Source organism: Arachis hypogaea, chromosome 12 (genome assembly GCF_003086295.3).
Source record: "Arachis hypogaea cultivar Tifrunner chromosome 12, arahy.Tifrunner.gnm2.J5K5, whole genome shotgun sequence".
Lineage (NCBI taxonomy): Eukaryota > Viridiplantae > Streptophyta > Magnoliopsida > Fabales > Fabaceae > Arachis > Arachis hypogaea.
The window spans coordinates 21,514,681-21,528,099 of record NC_092047.1 but is presented as its reverse complement, the minus strand read 5'-3'; the positions used below and the strand labels follow the sequence as shown (position 1 = coordinate 21,528,099).

Below are 13,419 nucleotides of genomic sequence, written 5' to 3'. Positions count from 1 at the left end.
TTTACATGCATTGAGTCTTTTTTATATTTTTATCTCTCATCATTAAAATTCAAAAATAAAAAAAAAATATCTTTCCCTTATTTCACTCATAATTTTCGAAAATTTGATTTGATCTAGTCAAAAGTTTTTAAAATTTAATTGTTTCTTATGAGTCAAATCAAATTTTTAATTTAAAAATTCTATCTTTTTCAAATCTTTTTCAAAAATCAAATCTTTTTTATTTTTCTTTTATGATTTCCGAAAATTTCAAATTGATTTTCAAAAATCTTTTTCTTATCTTGTTCATAATTTCAAAATCTTTACTAACAATTAATGTGATTAATTCAAAAATTTTTAAGTTTGTTACTTGCCTATTAAGAAAGGTTCAATCTTTAAATTTTAAAATCATATCTTTTTGTTTCTTGTTAGTCAAGTAATCAACTTTAATTTTCAAAATCAAATCTTTTTTTATTTCTTTTTCAAATCTTCTTCAAAATAAGTTTCAATCACATCTTTTTCAAAATCAATTTCAAAATCTTTTCTAACTTCTTATCTTTTCAAAAATTGATTTTCAAATCTTTTTCAATTAACTACTTGACTTTTTGTTTGATTTTTAAAAGTTTACTATTTCAATCATATCTTTTTCAAAACTACCTAACTAATTCTCTCTCTAATTTACAAAAATCACCTTCCTCTTTTTCAAAATTTCTTTTCAATTAACTATTTGTTTTAAATTTTAGTTTGATTTAATTTTATTTTTCTTTTTAAGTTTTCAAATTTTAACTTTAATTTCAAATTAGAAACGAAAAATATTTTTTTGTTTTATTTAATTTTCGAGTTCTTCCCTCTCTCATCTCCTTCTAATTATTTATTCATCTACTAACACTTCTCTTCCACCCAAGAATTCGAACCCACTCTTCCCCTCTGTGTTTGGATTCTTTTCCTTCCTCTATTCTTCTCTTCTTATACTTACATAAGGAATCTCTATACTGTGACATAGAGGATTCCTCTTCTTTTCTGTTTTCTTCTTTTTCATATGAGCAGGAACAAGGATAAGAACATTCTTGTTGAAGCCGATCCTGAACCTGAAAGGACTCTGAAGAGGAAGCTAAGGGAAGCTAAAGCACAACTCTCTGGAGAAAATCTGACAAAAATTTTCGAAAAAGAAGGAGACATGGCCGAAAATAATAACAATGCAAGGAAGATGCTTAGTGACTTTACTGCACCAAATTCCAACTTACATGGAAGAAGCATCTCAATCCCTGCCATTGGAGCAAACAATTTTGAGCTAAAGCCTCAATTAGTTTCTCTGATGCAACAGAACTGCAAGTTTCATGGACTTCCATCAGAAGATCCTTTTCAGTTCTTAACTGAATTTTTGCAGATTTGTGATACTGTTAAGACCAATGGGGTTGATCCCGAGGTCTACAGGCTTATGCTTTTCCCGTTTGCTGTAAGAGACAGAGCTAGAATATGGTTGGACTCTCAACCTAAAGATAGCCTAAACTCTTGGGATAAGCTGGTCACGGCTTTCTTAGCCAAGTTCTTTCCTCCTCAAAATCTTAGCAAGCTTAGAGTGGATGTTCAAACCTTCAGACAAAAAGAAGGTGAATCCTTCTATGAAGCTTGGGAGAGATACAAGCAACTGACCAAAAAGTGTCCTTCTGACATGCTTTCAGAATGGACCATCCTGGATATATTCTATGATGGTCTGTCTGAATTATCAAAGATGTCATTGGACCATTCTGCAGGTAGATCCATTCACCTAAAGAAAATGCCTGCAGAAGCTCAGGAACTCATTGACATAGTTGCAAATAACCAGTTCATGTACACTTCTGAAAGGAATCCTGTGAGTAATGGGACGTCTCAGAGGAAGGAAGTCCTTGAAATTGATGCTCTGAATGCCATATTGGCTCAGAACAAAATATTGACTCAGCAAGTCAATATGATTTCTCAGAGTCTGAATGGATTGCAAGTTGCATCCAATAGTACTAAAGAGGCATCTTCTGAAGAAGAAGCTTATGATCCTAAGAACCCAGCAATAGCAGAGGTGAATTACATGGGTGAACCCTATGGAAACACCTATAATCCCTCATGGAGAAATCATCCAAATTTCTCATGGAAGGATCAACAAAAGCCTCAACAAGGCTTCAATAATGGTGGAAGAAATAGGTTTAGCACTAGCAAGCCTTTTCCATCATCCACTCAGCAACAGACAGAGAATTCTGAGCAGAATCTATCTAGCTTAGCAAATATAGTCTCTGATCTATCTAAGGCCACTCTAAATTTCATGAATGAAACAAGGTCCTCCATCAGAAATTTGGAGGCACAAGTGGGCTAGCTGAGTAAAAGAATCACTGAAACTCCTCCTAGTACTCTCCCAAGCAATACAGAAGAGAATCCAAAGAGAGAGTGCAAGGCCATAACCTTACTTGGTGTGGCTGATCCCAGAGAGAAGGAGGAGGACGTGAATCCCAACGAGGAAGACTGGTGCGCAGAAATTGTGATTACACTTTGATTATGTAAAATTCATCGCTCTTTCTTTCCCTGGTAATGGCGCCAAAAACATGATGTCAATACCATGGTTCACAACTTCGCACAACTAACCAGCAAGTGCACTGGGTCGTCCAAGTAATACCTTACGTAAGTAAGGGTCGAATCCCACAGAGATTGTTGGTATGAAGCAAGCTATGGTCACCTTGTAAATCTCAGTCAGGCAGATATAAAATAGTAATGGGGTTTTCGAAAATAGTACTAAAATAAGGATAGAAATACTTATGTAATTCATTGGTTAGAATTTCAGATAAGCGTGTAGAGATGCTTTCGTTCCTCTGAACCTCTGCTTTCCTGCTATCTTCATCCAATCAGTCTTACTCCTTTCCATGGCTGGCTTTATGTAATGCATCACCATTGTCAATGGCTACTTTCGGTCTTCTCTCGGGAAAATGATCCAAATGCCCTGTCACGGCACGGCTAATCGTCTGGAGGCATCACCCTTGTCAATGGTTACATCCTATCCTCTCAGTGAATATGGTCAACGCACCCTGTCATGGCACGGCTATTCATATGTCGGTTCTTGATCATGCTGGAATAGGATTTACTATCCTTTTGCATCTGTCACTACGCCCAGCAATCGCGAGTTTGAAGCTCGTCACAGTCATTCAATCATTGAATCCTACTCGGAATACCACAAACAAGGTTTAGACTTTCCGAATTCTCTTGAATGCCGCCATCATTCTAGCTTACACCACGAAGATTCTGATTAAGAGATCTAAGAGATACTCATTCATTCTAATGTAGAACGGAAGTGGTTGTCAGGCACGCGTTCATAGGGAATGATGATGATTGTCACGTTCATCACATTCAGGTTGAAGTGCGAATGAATATCTTAGAAGCGAAATAAGATGAGTTGAATAGAAAATAGTAGTACTTTGCATTAATCTTTGAGGAACAGCAGAGCTCCACACCTTAATCTATGGAGTGCAGAAACTCTACCGTTGGAAATACATAAGTGAAAGGTCCAGGCATGGCCGAGAGGCCAGCCCTCAAAACGTGATCAATAGTCTCCTAAGATGAACAATGGATTAAAACTAAGGCCAAAGATGTCTAATACAATAGTAAAAGGTCCTATTTATAATAAATTAGCTACTAGGGTTTACAGAAATAAGTAATTGATGCATAAATCCACTTCCGGGGCCCACTTGGTGTGTGCTTGGGCTGAGCTTAAGTGTTACACGTGTAGAGGTTTTGGTGCCAGTTTGGGCGTTGAACTCCACTTTGCAACTTGTTTCTGGCGCTGGACACCAGAATTGGGCAGAGAACTGGCGTTGAACGCCAGTTTGTGTCATCTAAACTTGGGAAAAGTATAGACTATTATATATTGCTGGAAAGCCCTAGATGTCTACTTTCCAACGCAATTGGAAGCGCGCCATTTCGAGTTCTGTAGCTCCAGAAAATTTACTTTGAGTGCAGGGAGGTCAGAATCCAACAGCATCAGCAGTCCTTCTTCAACCTCTGAATCTGATTTTTGCTCAAGTCCCTCAATTTCAGCCAGAAAATACCTGAAATCACAGAAAAACACACAAACTCATAGTAAAGTCCAGAAATGTAAATTTAACATAAAAACTAATGAAAATATCCCTAAAAGTAACTAGATCCTACTAAAAACATACTAAAAACTATGCCAAAAAGCGTATAAATTATCCGCTCATCACAACACCAAACTTAAATTGTTGCTTGTCCCCAAGCAACTGAAAATCAAATAGGATAAAAAGAAGAGAATATACTATAAATTCCAAACTATCAATGAAACATAGCTCCAATCAAATGAGCGGGACTTATAGCTTTTTGCCTCTTGAATAGTTTTGGCATCTCAATTTATCCATTGGGGTTCAGAATGATTGGCATCTATAGGAACTCAGAGTTCAGATAGTGTTATTGATTCTCATAGTTCAGTATGATGATTCTTGAACACAGCTTCTTTATGAGTCTTGGCTGTGGCCCTAAGCACTTTGTTTTCCAGTATTACCACCGGATACATAAATGCCACAGACACATAATTGGGTGAACCTTTTCAGATTGTGACTCAGCTTTGCTAAAGTCCCCAATTAGAGGTGTCCAGGGTTCTTAAGCACACTCTTTTTTTGCTTTGGACCTTGACTTTAACCGCTCAGTCTCAAGTTTTCACTTGACACCTACACGCCACAAGCACATGGTTAGGGACAGCTTGGTTTAGCCGCTTAGACCAGGATTTTATTCCTTTAGGCCCTCCTATCCACTGATGCTCAAAGCCTTGGGATCATTTTTGTTTGCCCTTGCCTTTTGGTTTTAAGGGTTATTGGCTTTTTGCTCTTGCCTCTTGGTTTTAAGAGCTTTTGGCTTTTTCTGCTTGCTTTTTCTTTTTCTTTCTATTTTTTTTCGCTATTTTTTTTTCTTTTTTTTTTCTGCAAGCTTTGTTCTTTGCTGCTTTTTCTTGCTTCAAGAATCATTTTTACAATTTTTCAGATTATCAAATAACATGTCTCCTTGTCATCATTCTTTCAAGAGCCAACATATTTAACATTCATGAACAACAACTTCAAAAGACATATGCACTGTTCAAGCATTCATTCAGAAAACAAGAAGCATTGTCACCACATCAATATAATTAAACTAAGTTCAAGGATAAATTTGAAACTCATTCACTTCTTGTTCTTTTGAATTAAAACATTTTTCATTTAAGAGAGGTGATGGATTCATAGGACATTCATAACTTTAAGACAAAGTTACTAACTACTAATGATCATGTAATGAAGACACAAACACAGATAAGCACTTAACATAGAAAACGAAAAACAGAAGAAATAAGAACAAGGAATGAGTCCACCTTAGTGATGGTGGCGTTTCCTTCTTGAGGAACCAATGATGTCCTTGAGCTCTTCTATGTCTCTTCCTTGTCTTTGTTGCTCCTCCCTCATTGCTTTTTGATCTTCTCTTATTTCATGAAGGATGATGGAGTGCTCTTGATGTTCCACCCTTAGTTGTCCCATATTGGAACTCAATTCTCCTAGGGAGGTGTTGATTTGCTCCCAATAGTTTTGTGGAGGAAAGTGCATTTGAGGCATCTCCGGGATCTCATGGTGATGAGCTTCATACGCCTCTTGAGCTTCATGAATGGGCTCTCTTGCTTGCTCCATCTTTTTCTTAGTGATGGGCTTGTCCTCTTTAATGAGGATATCTCCCTCTATGTCAATCCCAGCCGAATTGCATAGGTGGCAAATGAGGTGAGGAAAGGCTAACCTTGCCATAGTGGAGGACTTGTCAGCCACCTTGTAGAGTTCTTGAGGTATAATCTCATGAACTTCCACCTCTTCTCCAATCATGATGCTATGGATCATGATGGCCCGGTCTATAGTAACTTCAGACTGGTTGCTAGTGGGAATGATTGAGCATTGAATGAACTCCAACCATTCTCTAGCTACAGGCTTAAGGTCCAATCTTCTTAGTTGAACCGGCTTGCCTTTGGAGTCAATCTTCCATTGAGCTCCTTCCACACATATGTCCATGAGGACTTGGTCCATCCTTTGATTAAAGTTGACCTTTCTAGTGTAGGGGCGTTCATCTCCTTGCATCATAGGCAAGTTAAACGCCAATCTCACATTTTCCAGACTAAAATCCAAGTATTTCCCCCGAACCATTGTAACATAGTTCTTTGGATCCGGGTTCTTACTTTGATCATGGTTCTTGGTGATCCATGCATTGGCATAGAACTCTTGAACCATTAGGATGCCGACTTGTTGGATGGGATTTGTTAGAACTTCCCAACCTCTTCTTTGAATTTCATGTCGGATCTCCGGATACTCATTTCTTTTGAGTTTGAAAGGGACCTCAGAGATCACCTTCTTCTTGGCCACAACATCATAGAAGTGGTCTTGATGGGCTTTGGAGATGAACCTTTCCATCTCCCATGACTCGGAGGTGGAAGCTTTTGTCTTCCCTTTCCCTTTTCTAGAGGATTCTCCAGTCTTAGGTGCCATCAATGGTAATGGAAAAACAAAAAGCTTATGCTTTTACCACACCAAACTTAGAAGTTTGCTCACCCTCGAGCAAGAGAAGAAAGAATAGATGAATAAGAAGAAGAAATGGAGGAGAGGGAGAAGGGGTTGTGTTTCGGCCAAGAAGAGAAGAGAGGGTTGTGTTGTGTGAAAATGAGGAGGAATGGAAGGCTTTATATAGGGGGGGGAGGGGGGTTAGGTTTCGGCCATATAGGGTGGGTTTGGGTGGGAAATTGATTTTGAATTTTGAAGGTAGGTGGAGTTTATGAGGTAGGTTTATGGGGAAGAGTGGATGGATGTGAGTGGTGAAGAGGTGTTGGGGAAGAGAGATTGAGGTGATTGGTGAAGGGTTTTGGGGAAGAGTGTTTATGGGACTGTGTGAAAGAGGGGTGAGAAGAAGTGAGTGGAGGTAGGTGGGGATCCTGTGGGGTCCACAGATCCTGAGATGATCCTGTGGGGTCCACAGATCCTGAGGTGTTCAAGGAATTACAACCTTGCACCAAATTAGGCATGTAAAATGCCCTTGCACACAACTCTGGGCGTTCAGCGCCAGGTTGGTGCCCATTTTGGGCGTTCAACGCCCATTTGTTGCCCATTTCTGGCGTTGAACGCCAGAACCATGCTTGTTCTGGGCGTTCAGCGCCAGCTCCTCTCCAGGGTGCAATCCTGGCGTTCAGCGCCCAGATGATGCCCATTTTGGGCGTTCAGCGCCCAGATACTGCCCATTTTGGGCGTTCAGCGCCAGAACCATGCTCTGTTCTGGCGTTGAACGCCAAGCAGATACTTCCTCCAGGGTGTGATTTTTCTTCTGCTGTTTTTAATTCCATTTTCAATTTTTATATTTATTTTGTGACTCCACATGATCATGAACCTATAAAGACATATAACTAAGAAAAATATAGTTAAATAAATAAAAATTGGGTTGCCTCCCAACAAGCACTTCTTTAATGTCAATAGCTTGACAGTGGGCTCTCATGGAGCCTCACAGATGTTCAGAGCATTGTTGAGACTCTCCAACACCAAACTTAGAGTTTGGATATGGGAGTTCAACACCAAACTTAGAGTTTGGTTGTGGCCTCCCAACACCAAACTTAGAGTTTGACTGTGGGGGCTTTGTTTGACTCTGCTTTGAGAGAAGCCTTTTTATGCTTCCTCTCTATGGATGCAGAGAGAGATCCTTGAGTTGTAAACATAAGGTTGTCCTCATTCAATTGAAGGATTAATTCTCCTCTGTCCACATCAATCACAGCTCTTTCTGTGGCTAGGAAAGGTCTTCCTAGGATGATGGATTCATCATCTTCCTTTCCAATATCCAGGACTATGAAATCAGCAGGGATGTAAAGGCCTTCAACCTTTACTAACACGTCCTCTACTTGTCCATAAGCCTGTTTTCTTGAATTGTCTGCCATCTCTAATGAGATTTTAGCAGCTTGCACCCCATAGATTTCCAGTTTCTCTATTACAGAGAGGGGCATGAGGTTTATTCCTGAACCAAGGTCACACAGAGCCTTAAAGATCATGGTGCCTATGGTACAAGGTATTATGAACTTTCCAGGATCTTGTCTCTTCTAAGGCAATGTCAGTTGATCCATATCACTTAGTTCATTGGTGAACAAGGGAGGTTCATCTTCCCAAGTCTCAATACCAAATAATTTGGCATTTAGCTTCATGATTGCACCAAGAAACTTGACAGTTTGCTCTTCAGTAACATCCTCATTCTCTTCAGAAGAGGAATACTCATAAGAGCTCATGAATGGCATAAGGAGGTTCAATGGAATCTCTATGGTCTCTAGATGAGCCTCAGAGTCCTTTGGTTCCTCAGAGGGAAGCTCCTTATTGATCACTGGACGTCCCAGGAGGTCCTCCTCCTTGGGAGTCACGTCCTCTCCTTCTCTTACAGGTTTGGCCATGGTGCTTATGTCAATGGCCTTGCACTTTCCTTTTGGATTCTCTTCTGTATTGCTTGGGAGAGTACTAGGAGGGATTTCAGTGATCCTTTTACTCAGTTGGCCCACTTGTGCTTCCAAATTTCTAATGGAAGACCTTGTTTCATTCATGAAACTCACAGTGGCCTTAGATAGATCAGAGACTAAATTTGCTAAATTAGAAGTATTTTGTTCAGAGTTCTCTGTCTGTTGCTGAGTGGATGATAGAAAAGGCTTGCTATTGCTAAACCTGTTTCTTCCACCATTATTAAAGCCTTGTTGAGGCTTTTGATCCTTCCATGAGAAATTTGGATGATTTCTCCATGATGGATTATAGGTGTTTCCATAAGGTTCACCTAAGTAATTCACCTCTGCTATTGCAGGGTTTTCAGGATCATAAGCTTCTTTTGCATAAGAAGCCTCTTGAGTACTGTTGGATGCAGCTTGCATTCCATTCAGACTCTGAGAAATCATATTGACTTGCTGAGTCAATATTTTGTTCTGAGCCAATATGGCATTCAGAGTATCAACTTCAAGAACTCCCTTCTTCATAGGCGTCCCATTACTCACAGGATTCCTCTCAGAAGTGTACATGAACTGGTTATTAGCAACCATGTCAATAAGTTCTTGAGCTTCTGCAGGCTTTGTCTTTAGGTGAATGGATCTACCTGCAGAAGTGTCCAATGACATCTTTGATAACTCAGACAAACCATCATAGAATATATCCAGGATGGTCCATTCTGAAAGCATGTCAGAGGGATACTTTTTGGTCAACTGTTTGTATCTTTCCCAAGCTTCATAGAGGGATTCACCATCTTTTTGTTTGAAGGTTTGGACATCCACTCTAAGCTTGCTCAGCTTTTGAGGAGGAAAGAACTTGGCTAAGAAAGCCGTGACCAGCTTATCCCAAGAGTTCAGGCTATCTCTGGGTTGAGAGTCCAACCACACTCTAGCTCTGTCTCTTACAGCAAAAGGGAAAAGCATGAGCCTGTAGACTTCAAGATCTACTCCATTAGTCTTAACAATATCACAGATCTGCAAGAATTCAGTTAAGAACTGAAAAGGATCTTCAGATGGAAGTCCATGAAACTTGCAGTTCTGCTGCATCAGAGAAACTAATTGAGGTTTCAGCTCAAAGTTGTTTGCTCCAATAGCAGGAATGGAGATGCTTCTTCCATGTAAATTGGAATTAGGTGCAGTAAAGTCACCAAGCATCCTCCTTGCATTATTGTTGTTGGGTTCGGCTGCCATCTCCTTTACTTGTTCGAAATTTTCACTAAGGTTGTCTCTGGATTGTTGTAATTTAGCTTCTCTTAGTTTCCTTTTCAGAGTCCTTTCAGGTTCTGGATCAGCTTCAACAAGAATGCCTTTTTCTTTGTCCCTGCTCATAAGAAAGAGAAGAGAAAAAGAAAAGAAGAGGAATCCTCTATGTCACAGTAAAGAGGTTCCTTATTGTTAGTAGAAGAAGAGAAGAAGAAAAAAATTCGAACACAGATAGAAGAGGGGGTTCGAATTTGGTGAGTGATGTGAGGAAGAGATGTTAGTAGATGAATAAATAAATAGAATAAGATGAGAGAGGGAGAGGATTTTCGAAAATAATTTTTGAAAAAGAGTTAGTGATTTTCGAAAATGGTTTTTGAAAAATGTTAGTAATTTTCGAAAAAATTTTTAAAATCAAAGATTAAAATAATTAGTTAATTAAAAAGAAATTTTGAAAAAGAGGGAAGATATTTTCGAAAATGAGAGAGAGAGAGTTAGTTAGGTGGTTTTGAAAAAGATAAGAAACAAACAAAAAGTTAGTTAGTTAGTTGAAACAAATTTTGAAAAGATAAGAAGATACGAAGTTAGAAAGGATATTTTTAAATCAAATATTTGAAAAAGGTAAGATAAGAAGATATTTTTGAAAAGATATGATTTGAAATTAGTTTTGAAAAAGATTTGATTTTTAAAATCACAATTAATGACTTGATTCATAAGAAATCACAAGATATGATTCTATAACTTAAAGTTTGAATCTTTCTTAACAAGCAAGTAACAAACTTGAAATTTTTGAATCAAAACATTAATTGGTGATGTTATTTTCAAAAATCATGTGATAAAGATAAGGAAAAGATTTTTGAAAAATATTTTTGGAATTTTCGAAAATAACTAAAAAATTTGAAAAAGATTTGATTTTTGAAAAAGATTTTGAAAAAGATAAGATTTTCAAATTGAAAATTTGATTTGACTCATAAGAAACAACTTGATTTTAAAAATTTTTGAAAAAGTCAATCCAAATTTTCGAATTTGATGAGAGAAAAAGGGAAAGATATTTTTTGATTTTTGAATTTTTATGATGAGAGAGAAAAACAAGAAAAATGATGCAATGCATGAAAGCTATAGATCAAAACAATGAATGCATGCAAGAATGCTATGAATGTCAAGATGAACACCAAGAACACTATGAAGATCATGATGAACATCAAGAACACATCTTTGAAAAATTTTTAATGCAAAGAAAACATGCAAGACACAAAACTTAGAATTCTTTAATGCTTAGACACTAAGAATTCAAGAATGCATATGAAAAACAAGAAAAGACACAAAAAATGAAAATGCAAAGATCAAACAAGAAGACTTACCAAGAACAACTTGAAGATCATGAAGAACACTATGAATGCATGATTTTTTCGAAAAATGCAAGATGCACATGCAATTGACACCAAACTTATAACATGACTCAAGACTCAAACAAGAACACAAAAAATATTTTTGATTTTTATGATTTTCTAATTTTTTTGTATTTTTTTTCGGAAATTATTTGAAAAATAAAAATAAGGATTCCAAAATTTTTAATATGAATTCCAGGAATCTTATGCTCTTTAGTCTAAAGCTCCAATCAAAGGGTCAGGCATGGCTTAATAGCCAGGCAAGCTTTAGAATGGATTTACATCTATTGAGGTGATTAGTTGAAGACCAATCCCAAAGGAGTTTGGATATGGCTTTTCAGCCAGATAGGATTCAACATGTTACCATGAAACTCTAGAATTCATTCTTAAAAGTTTTGAAGCCATAGAATAATTTATTTTTGAAAACATTATTTTTATTATTAAATTTTTTTTTTCGAAAACAAAGGAGAAATTTTTGAAAGAGATTTTTGAAAAATTTTTGAAAACTTTTTGAAAAGAAAACGAAAAGAAAGTTAACCAATCTGAGCAACAAGATGAACCGTCAGTTGTCCAAATTCGAACAATCCCTGGCAACGGCGCCAAAAACTTGGTGCGCAGAAATTGTGATTACACTTTGATTATGTAAAATTCATCACTCTTTCTTTCCCTGGTAATGGCGCCAAAAACATGATGCCAATACCATGGTTCACAACTTCGCACAACTAACCAGCAAGTGCACTGGGTCGTCCAAGTAATACCTTACGTGAGTAAGGGTCGAATCCCACGGAGATTCTTGGTATGAAGCAAGCTATGGTCACCTTGTAAATCTCAGTCAGGCAGATATAAAATAGTAATGGGGTTTTCGAAAATAGTACTAAAATAAGGATAGAAATACTTATGTAATTCATTGGTTAGAATTTCAGATAAGCGTGTAGAGATGCTTTCGTTCCTCTGAACCTCTGCTTTCTTGCTATCTTCATCCAATCAGTCTTACTCCTTTCTACGGCTGGCTTTATGTAATGCATCACCATTGTCAATGGCTACTTTCGGTCTTCTCTCGGGAAAATGATCCAAATGCCCTGTCACGGCACGGCTAATCGTCTGGAGGCATCACCCTTGTCAATGGTTACATCCTATCCTCTCAGTGAATATGGTCAACGCACCCTGTCACGGCACGGCTATTCATCTGTTGGTTCTCGATCATGCTGGAATAGGATTTACTATCCTTTTGTGTCTGTCACTACGCCCAGCAATCGCGAGTTTGAAGCTCGTCACAGTCATTCAATCATTGAATCCTACTCGGAATACCACAGACAAGGTTTAGACTTTCTGGATTCTCTTGAATGCCGCCATCATTCTAGCTTACACCACGAAGATTCTGATTAAGTGATCTAAGAGATACTCATTCAATCTAATGTAGAACGGAAGTGGTTGTCAGGCACGCGTTCATAGGGAATGATGATGATTGTCACGTTCATCACATTCAGGTTGAAGTGCGAATGAATATCTTAGAAGTGAAATAAGATGAGTTGAATAGAAAATAGTAGTACTTTGCATTAATCTTTGAGGAACAGCAGAGCTCCACACCTTAATCTATGGAGTGCAGAAACTCTACTGTTGGAAATACATAAGTGAAAGGTCCAGGCATGGCCGAGAGGCCAGCCCTCAAAACGTGATCAATAGTTCCCTAAGATGAACAATGGATTAAAACTGAGACCAAAGATGTCTAATACAATAGTAAAAGGTCCTATTTATAATAAACTAGCTACTAGGGTTTACAGAAATAAGTAATTGATGCATAAATCCACTTCCGGGGCCCACTTGGTGTGTGCTTGGGCTGAGCTTAAGTGTTACACGTGTAGAGGTCATTCCTGGAGTTGAACGCCAGTTTTGGTGCCAGTTTGGGCGTTGAACTCCACTTTGCAACTTGTTTCTGGCGCTGGACGCCAGAATTGGGCAGAGAACTGGCGTTGAACGCCAGTTTGCGTCATCTAACCTTGGGCAAAGTATGGACTATTATACATTGCAGGAAAGCCCTGGATGTCTACTTTCCAACGCAATTAGAAGCGTGCCATTTCGAGTTCTGTAGCTCCAGAAAATCCACTTTGAGTGCAGGGAGGTCAGAATCCAACAGCATCAGCAGTCCTTCTTCAACCTCTGAATCTGATTTTTGCTCAAGTCCCTCAATTTCAGCCAAAAAATACCTGAAATCACAGAAAAACACACAAACTCATAGTAAAGTCCAGAAATGTGAATTTAACATAAAAACTAATGAAAACATCCCTAAAAGTAACTAGATCCTACTAAAAACATACTAAAAACTATGCCAAAAAG

General features: G+C 38.1%; 1 non-coding gene across 1 annotated transcript; it reads right to left on the bottom strand.

Annotated features, from left to right (window-relative positions):
- Window positions 1-1,546: 1,546 nt before the first annotated feature.
- LOC112730797 (small nucleolar RNA R71) lies at window positions 1,547-1,654 on the bottom strand. Its single transcript, XR_003166606.1, has one exon. It is a non-coding gene; the product is annotated as a small nucleolar RNA R71 (small nucleolar RNA).
- Between the last annotated feature and the right edge of the window lie 11,765 nt (window positions 1,655-13,419).